This window comes from Myotis lucifugus, unplaced genomic scaffold, assembly GCF_000147115.1.
Source record: "Myotis lucifugus unplaced genomic scaffold, Myoluc2.0 scaffold_381, whole genome shotgun sequence".
Taxonomy (NCBI): domain Eukaryota; kingdom Metazoa; phylum Chordata; class Mammalia; order Chiroptera; family Vespertilionidae; genus Myotis; species Myotis lucifugus.
The window spans coordinates 468688-476433 of NW_005871429.1; the positions used below are offsets into that span (position 1 = coordinate 468688).

The 7746-nt window shown below is 44.6% G+C and overlaps 1 non-coding gene across 1 annotated transcript; it reads left to right on the forward strand.

The window, feature by feature from the left end:
• The first annotated feature begins 1893 nt into the window (after window positions 1-1893).
• LOC111823033 lies at window positions 1894-2000 on the forward strand. Its single transcript, XR_002826024.1, has one exon. It is a non-coding gene; the product is annotated as a U6 spliceosomal RNA (small nuclear RNA).
• The last annotated feature ends 5746 nt before the right edge of the window (window positions 2001-7746 follow it).

The following is a 7746-nucleotide window of genomic DNA, read 5'->3' on the forward strand; positions in this document are numbered from 1 at the left end:
TGGAGAGCAGGCATCCACACCCTGGTCATCCCACTTCCTGGGCCAGTCCTGCAGAGAAAGCCCTGGCTCTGCATGAGTCGGTCCTGGAGTCTGTGTTCTTACTGGCAGGGAGGCCCTTCATTGAAGGACTGTGTGGAATGGTGAAGTGCTCCGACTTAGATCGGGTCCCAGCTCAGCAACCGCTTACTAGCTAGATGATCTCTAGCAAGTTATTTAACCTCTCTAACTGTCACAATCCTTATTTGTAAAATAGGGATAGTCATATGAACTTCATAGGATTGCTATAGAGATTAAATGAGGCAATTCAGATGGAAGTATCTGACACACGGTAGTAGGAGCTTAACAAATATCAGTTTGATTTTTTTAGAGCGATAACTAGCTCTTTCTTTTATTTTGGAATTTTGGAATATACTGAAGGTGAAAGTTAAATGAGGCTCAAATCCCTTCATACCAGGGTTCATTATATAAGAAATGGGTGGAGTCCTTGTGTGATATGCAGATGTTCAAGATGGTACAGAGGAGGAACAAGTGCTGGGTCCCTTCTCAGTAACAATGCTGATGCTCAAAGTAAAGTCTTCACAGCTGACACGTCTACCTTCCAGACTGTGTGGGGGAGTTCTGCAGGTGATAACTTCCCTGGGAGCTGCGCACGGGAGTAATTGTCCAGGTGTTCTCCCAGGTGGATATTATACGGTGGCCTTGAGAAACACATTCAAGGAGCTGTCGGGGTAAAGACCCTGGAGAAGCAGCATTTAATGATTTCAGAGGCCTGAGAAACATCAGTTGAAAGGCTTTCCCAGAGAGTTTGTGGGGGTTTTAGGGTAAAAGACAGAGGCTTGGAGCACAGGGACTATCTGTGATTCATAGGATTCACTGGGTATCCCCGACCACTTGTGGGGCCTTTAATCTTTGTGGGACCTGCCCTCCTCCCTGGGGCATGATGTCCTACTCTGAGAACTTTATATGGAAAGGACGGGCCTTGAGTTTTTCTAGCTTTGCTCTTAAAGATGGGTCTGCTAGAAAGGGCTGGTAGGTTAAGTGTGGTCTCAGGGAAAGGTCTAATCAGTGACTCCCAACTGTTTTTACCCTGATTTACAGGGTAATAAATAAGAAATAAATTTTGCATAGTGACCCAACACACAGAGCACGCGCGCGCGCGCGCGCGCGCGCGCGCGCGCGCGCACACACACACACACACACACACACACACACAGTTCTTGTAAGTACAATACCTACACTTATATATGTGATGCATCTTGGTACTTTATTTTCTATTTTATTCTATTTCATTAAATTGATTTCATGACCTGCTAATGGATTGCAACCTGCACTTTGAGAAACATTGGTCTAATAGATGATGACTTGTTTTTGAAGGTGATTGAGGTAGATGTTGTTCATGAATAATGAAATTCAGATGAGCAATGCAAAAGGCTGCACAGACTGTATACTTTAAATGCTCATGGCAAATCTAGAATCTAGTTTTGTGTCACCCCTAAATATAGAGGTTGGAGGTAGTAAAAACAATAACAGTAAGAAAAATAACAACAGCATTTACTGAGGACCTACTGAGTGCTGAGAACTGGGCTAGGTACTTGAGTGGGATAAAAATACAAATAGTAAATATTCCCTGCCCTTAAAAGAGTTCATAACCTAGTGGAAAGGTGACCAGGACCATAAACACAGACTATAAGGGTATTTCAGGTCAATGTGGCAGACTGAGGAGGTGTAGAAAGATGTCTTTCACTAGAAATATAAACTTTATAATTATGTATGATACATTTAAAATATATAAATTTAACAATTGAAATTTATATAACCACATTCTAAAGCAATAAATGGAAGTTCCTAAGTGCCAGGAATGAAAATAAAACTCGGATCCAAAATGCCCAGTGGGTGCTCACTTGGGCAGCACATATACTAAAATTGGAACGATACAGAGAAGATTAGCATGGCCCCTGCACTAGAATGTCATGCAAATTCGTGAAGCATTCCATATTTTTATAAATGATGATGGAAGGAGACTGGACTTTGGGTGGTGAACACACAATACAATATATAAATGATGTATTATAGAATTGTACACTTGAAACCTATACAATTTTATTAACCAATGTAACCCCAATAAATTCTATTAAATTTTTTTAAAAAACCAAAATGACCAGTGGGGGCTCACAAAGTGATCCATTCAGATGCCTGCTCTTGGGAGTAGGAAATTTGAACTAAGAGAGCCAGAGACTGGGATGCAAGTAGAGACACATTGATGGCAATACGAAGGAGAAGGCCAATGGGCTTCAGCTTCTAGGGACACAGAGCTGCCTTGGCTTTTGCCCTCTCCAAGCCTGGGTGTGAGATACTTCTGGGTATTCTCAGTAAACATCTCTGTGCTTCAGCTAGCTCAGGTTACTTTCTGCCATTTGCAGCACTATTAGCATGGCTCGGTTAAAGAAGGGATCTCCTTTTCATTAGAAAGAGTCTTCTCCTAGCAATTCATACAAGTGCCAACTTAGAAGCTCTGGTTCATTGTGGCCTAAGGGCTCCAATATGGTGCAGGTCAATCCATTCCAGAACAGGTACTGTGTCTGCCTGGCATCCATTGAGTAGGATGGTCTTGTCTCATCCCAGGAGCAGTAGCTGGAAGGCTCTGACCTAGGTTTTCCCTGCCCAGCAGGCAGCTCATCCTTCCATTTACACCAGAGGCATCAGGTGCACCAAAGTGTTCCATTAACAGTGCCAGGCAACCAGTAAACTACTCCAGGATCTAAAATGTGTTGAGAGAACTAAGCAGGGAATCAGGGCAAGAAGCAATAATGTCTTATATTGTGCACCTGGAGCTGCATCAGAGGCCAGGTTTCTCTGAAGACACTGGCTATACTTGATTCTGTGGAGTGGTATTCCTTGTAGACTGTGGGTGTACATGATCCTGCCTTCTATCTGTATTCTCCATGTACATGGCTTACCTCTTCCTGTGGGTTGTATTCTCAGAGACCATAGATATATCTGATCTTGCTGATATTTTTCTAGGAACCCATGGCTGAATCCTGTTATATGAAGTGGAGTCCCTTATAGGCCATAAGGATACCTGGTTGTGTAGCAAGGTGTCCCTGGGCCACAGGTATACCAAGGCTGCTGGTTAGTGGCACTGCTTCTGTGTGCATGGTATTACCTGAGACCATAGTCATACCTTGTCCTGACAAGCACAGGTTCCCCATTCTTATCAAAGATATATGGGAACAGCCTCCCTTATTAAAAATAAATGCACTACAGAAGAGTGCTGACTAAAGGTAGAAGGAATTATAGAATTATAAAAGTTCCCATTTTGTAACCACTGTAGTCGCAATTGATTCAGGCAATGAATGCTAAAACCACTGGATACAAGCTGCTTAGACTCTAAGCCTTAGAGAATAGGATATTCTCACCGTCTCAAATCCTGCCCCTACTCCAGACAATGTGTTAATCATATAGGGCAAAGGGTATCTTTACAATCGAGAAATTTGGATGATGCCACCTTAAAATTATCATCACCAATATGTTTGGCCTGAATGCAATCATGAGGAAACAATCAGACAAATCTAAACTGAGGGACATTCTGCTGCCTGGACTTTCCAAAACGACCAAAATCATGCAATCATGAGGAAACAATCAGACAAATCTAAACTGAGGGACATTCTGCTGCCTGGACTTTCCAAAACGACCAAAATCATGAAAAAGAGAAAACAAAAAGTTGGAGAACTATCCTATAATAAAGGAGATTAAAAAGGTAAAATGCAAATGGAAGGTCTTGGATGGGGGGATAAAAAGGACACTATTGGGACAATTGAGGGGTTTTTAACATGTACTCAGAGATTAGGCAAATATTTAATTTCCTGAAATCCAGATGAATGTCCTTGTTCTTAAGAGATAAATACTGAAGTATTTAGGGGTTAAGTGTCATTTGTGTCAGCAACTAACACACAAGGGTTTCAGAAAGAGAAGGAGAGAGAAATCAAATTACAAATTGCTAATCTGTGTCAAGGTACACGAGTGTTTGTTACAACAATGAACTATTCTGTAAGTTTAACATTTTTCAAAAAAAACATTTGGAGAAAAGAAACCATTTTAAATACTCCTAATGAAATACGTAATGGATCTAGTCAATGGTAGTAATGGCTGTTAAAACCATTAAGTGAAAAGCTGATGAAGGGAAAAAAACTGAAAGGGAACTTTATAATGGATATATCTGGCTGGTAGCTACTGAACCCACTGATTAATCTTAATATTATAAAAAGGAAAAGTGACAAGAAATTGTGTGGTCCTGATGTGATGCAGTAGGAAGTTCACAACATCTATAAAATATGATTGCCCAAAACATCAAGCCAAAAGCCACACACTCTAGAATCTACCAACTTAAAGGGACAGAAAAGCACGTTTACTGATAGCACAGGAGTGCAAGATCCACAATGAAGGAAATTCCATAGGGCAAGTCACCCATAGTTTCTTCAATAATTAAATTTCAAGAAAAGAAAGTGTAACATATGGAATAAAAGAAACTTAAGAGCCACAATGACCACATATAGTGCATGGATCTGGATTAGAAACCAATTCAGGGAAATTTGAATACTGAATGGATATTTGATGAGATAAGAAATTATCGTTAATTTTTATTTAGGTGAGATAATGGGATTGCGGTTATGTCGAAAGGGTCTTTAACTTTTAGAAATGCATATTAAAATATTTATGGGTGAACTGACTCAATGTCTATGATTTGCTTCAAGATAATCCTAGGGGAGGGAGCAGGGGGTATAGATGAAATAAGATCGGCTATGTGTTGATAGTTATTGAAACTGGGTGATATGTACATGGATTTAAAATCTGTATATGTTTGAACCCGAATAAAGTTGTAACAAATAAGTAAACACAAGCCACTCCAATATTTTCCCAATATATTCTCCTGAAAGAGGCTCCTCAGTGCTAGAATGACTGTCCCCTCACAAGTCGCACAGTTGAGGTCAGAAAGAGAACTCCTACGGGAGGTTGACACCAGGCCAAGGTGGCGCTAATTCTCTCTCAAGTGGAGCACTGCTTACTCTGGGAGGCTCTGTCTTTTGTTTTGTTTTTAAACCACTCTGTTGAGTAGGAAAAACAAAATATTATTTCTGGGCAGCTCGCTGCCCCAATCTAGGTTAAGGAATGGGGTTTGCAAAGGCTAGTGGGTTGGACCCAAGGTGGGAGCAGGTGAAATTAGATGTTTTTTTTTTTTTTTGTGAGGCTGTGTTGAGGTTGAGGTCCGAGATCAGAGGTCAAGGGTGGGGCTGGAGGGATGAGCGCATCACTAAGGGGTGTTCTGTGTAGACCTAGTGAGCTTCTAGAGCAGCCTCTCCTGGCCTTCGTGCCTCCATCCTGGTGCTTCAGGTCCCCTGGGTGGGGACAGAGGCCCTGACCCATCCCTCCCCACTCTGGTGCTCATGCAGCCCCATCGCCAGGTCCTCCTTTCCCTCTGGTCCACATTTACTGCCTCCCTCCTGGAGCTCCCTCCTCACCTCCATTCTTCATTCCCTGTCTCCACCCTATCAGACACCCCGGTTCAGGGTCCAAGAGAAGGACAGCTTTTATGTGGCTTGTAAAATTCTATTATATCTGTATTCAAAACCTAGCAGCTGAGAAACACTGGTAATAGGCGTGTTATTAAGCGTGTAAATACACATCCACTCCAGGGCCTCCAAGGGGCGGGGGCGGATTCTCAGCCCTGTTGTCTCCCCTGCATGTAAGTCCCTGCCCACCTGGCCTCCTCCCCAGACTTGGCCCTTGCGTGGAGGCCCAGGCCTCCTCCAGTCTCCAACCACCATTGTAGTCCTAGTCCTAGTCCTGTAAAGCCCAGACTCTTGGAGAAAGGGGGCGGGGGGGAAGAGGGCCGAAGAAAAAAAACATTAGGAAAAAAACTCCCACCCAGAGAGCATTCTTTCTGCAGCACTCAGGAAAAAGGATGTCTCACAGGGGACGGGAAGGCGAAATTTTTTCACATCCAAATGGATTGCAATTTCCCTCCATTTAGCACCTGAAGGTAATTAGCTCGAAGAGACTGCCGAGTGCGAAACACGTTCACGGAACATTAACTCTCACACATTCTCCAGTTGCAGGGAATTAATAGGAAAGATTAAAGTTTAAAGAGAGCAAAATGCCATTACCTCGCCAGCCACCTCTCTCCGCGGCAGTATCCAGCCCCCGAAAACCTTCGGCCAGTGCTTGGGCCGGGGCTCGGGGCTCAGCCTCTAGCCTGGCTGGCTGGGGCATCCGGGTGTGCCCCGTGCAAAGTACTAGCATGTGCTGATGTGCACACACGTGTGCAAAATAGGGCGGCTCTGACCCTTCCCAAGGCCAGGGCAGCCCCTTCCCATCACCATGAAGTTTGGGGTGAACAGGGACAGGTGTGTTCTCTTTCAGGTTTACGCCTGGCACTGTTGGATGTCCAGGTCCTGGGGGGGGTTGTGCTGGGAAGGGTCATCAGCATGGATGTGCCCTGTGATTTTGGTGTAGAGGGTGAGGTCCGCCAAATGGCCAGCAGTGGAGCGGTGAAGGGTGTCACTCCCACCTTGGTGTGTATAGAAGCACTGGGATGAGGTGACAGAGGGAGTTGCCTCCACTCTTATAAGTCAGGCACGGCCCACACACATACGTGTGCACACACATGCAGTCTCCCATTGTCACACACAGATGGCCTTTGTCACTGCTTTTCTCAAAGTTTATGTAGGCTTCAAATTCTAAAGGTTTCTGTGTTGCTTCAGTATTTTAGGAAAAGATGAGAGACAGAGAGACGGAGACAGAGAGAGAGAGAAAGTGGGGGGGGGAGAGTGAGGGAGAGAGAGAGGGGCAGAGGCAGGCAGGAGAGAGAGAGCGCGAGATGAAATTGAGACATGGAAGAATTTATTGCCCAGAAAATTCCATTCTGCTATCTGATTCAAAAAGTCCAGTCCCCCCAGCTTCGGAAAATCTATTTTCCACATTTTAATACCCTGCAGAACAGTCCTCATAACTCATCCGAGTGTGTTAAGCACAGTTTTATTAGATCTGAAACAAATTTTGGTGGGGAGATACTATAGGTCATTAACCATGGAGTAATTTTATCCTTGTTTCCCTAATGATGCCATAATGGCGAGCGAATTTCTTAACTAAAGACCAAAGAACATTTTGAAGGTCAGTTTCATCTGTGAGCTCCTTCAAGCGCTTCTCAGAGAAGATTGGAAAACTCGCCGATTTTTTGAAGAGTCATTAATAATGTGAAAGCTGAAAGCACCCTCCATTTGCGTTCCTGCTTTTTACCTTTTAATTTTATATCGTCCCCGCTCAGAGCCCCGCTCCCACTCCTTCACCCTCCTCTGGACCTCCCTCCCACCAACCCACCCGCGCTCAGAACACGGCTGCCCAGCACCAGGGACCAGGCTGGCTGCGAGGGGGCAGGCGGGGCTGCAGTGGGGGAGGCAGAAGAGCTGGAGAGGCCAGAGACACCCCACTGAGATGGGGGCCCTTGCTATGTTCCCAGAGATTGTAGGCTGTGTGAGGGTGCTGTTCTAGGCCCGGTGTTCATGTGCATGTGCGTGCACATATGCAGTGTAGGGGACTGAGGTGTGTGCTGGCTGTACAGACACATGCTGGGGACCAATGGGGACTTTGTCTCTATAGGTGGGTCCCCCTATTGAAGGTAGGCTGGGAAAGGTGTCTGAAAACCAGCACAGCATCAGTCCAGTGGCCTGGGCAGTGGGTCTATTGGTGGGG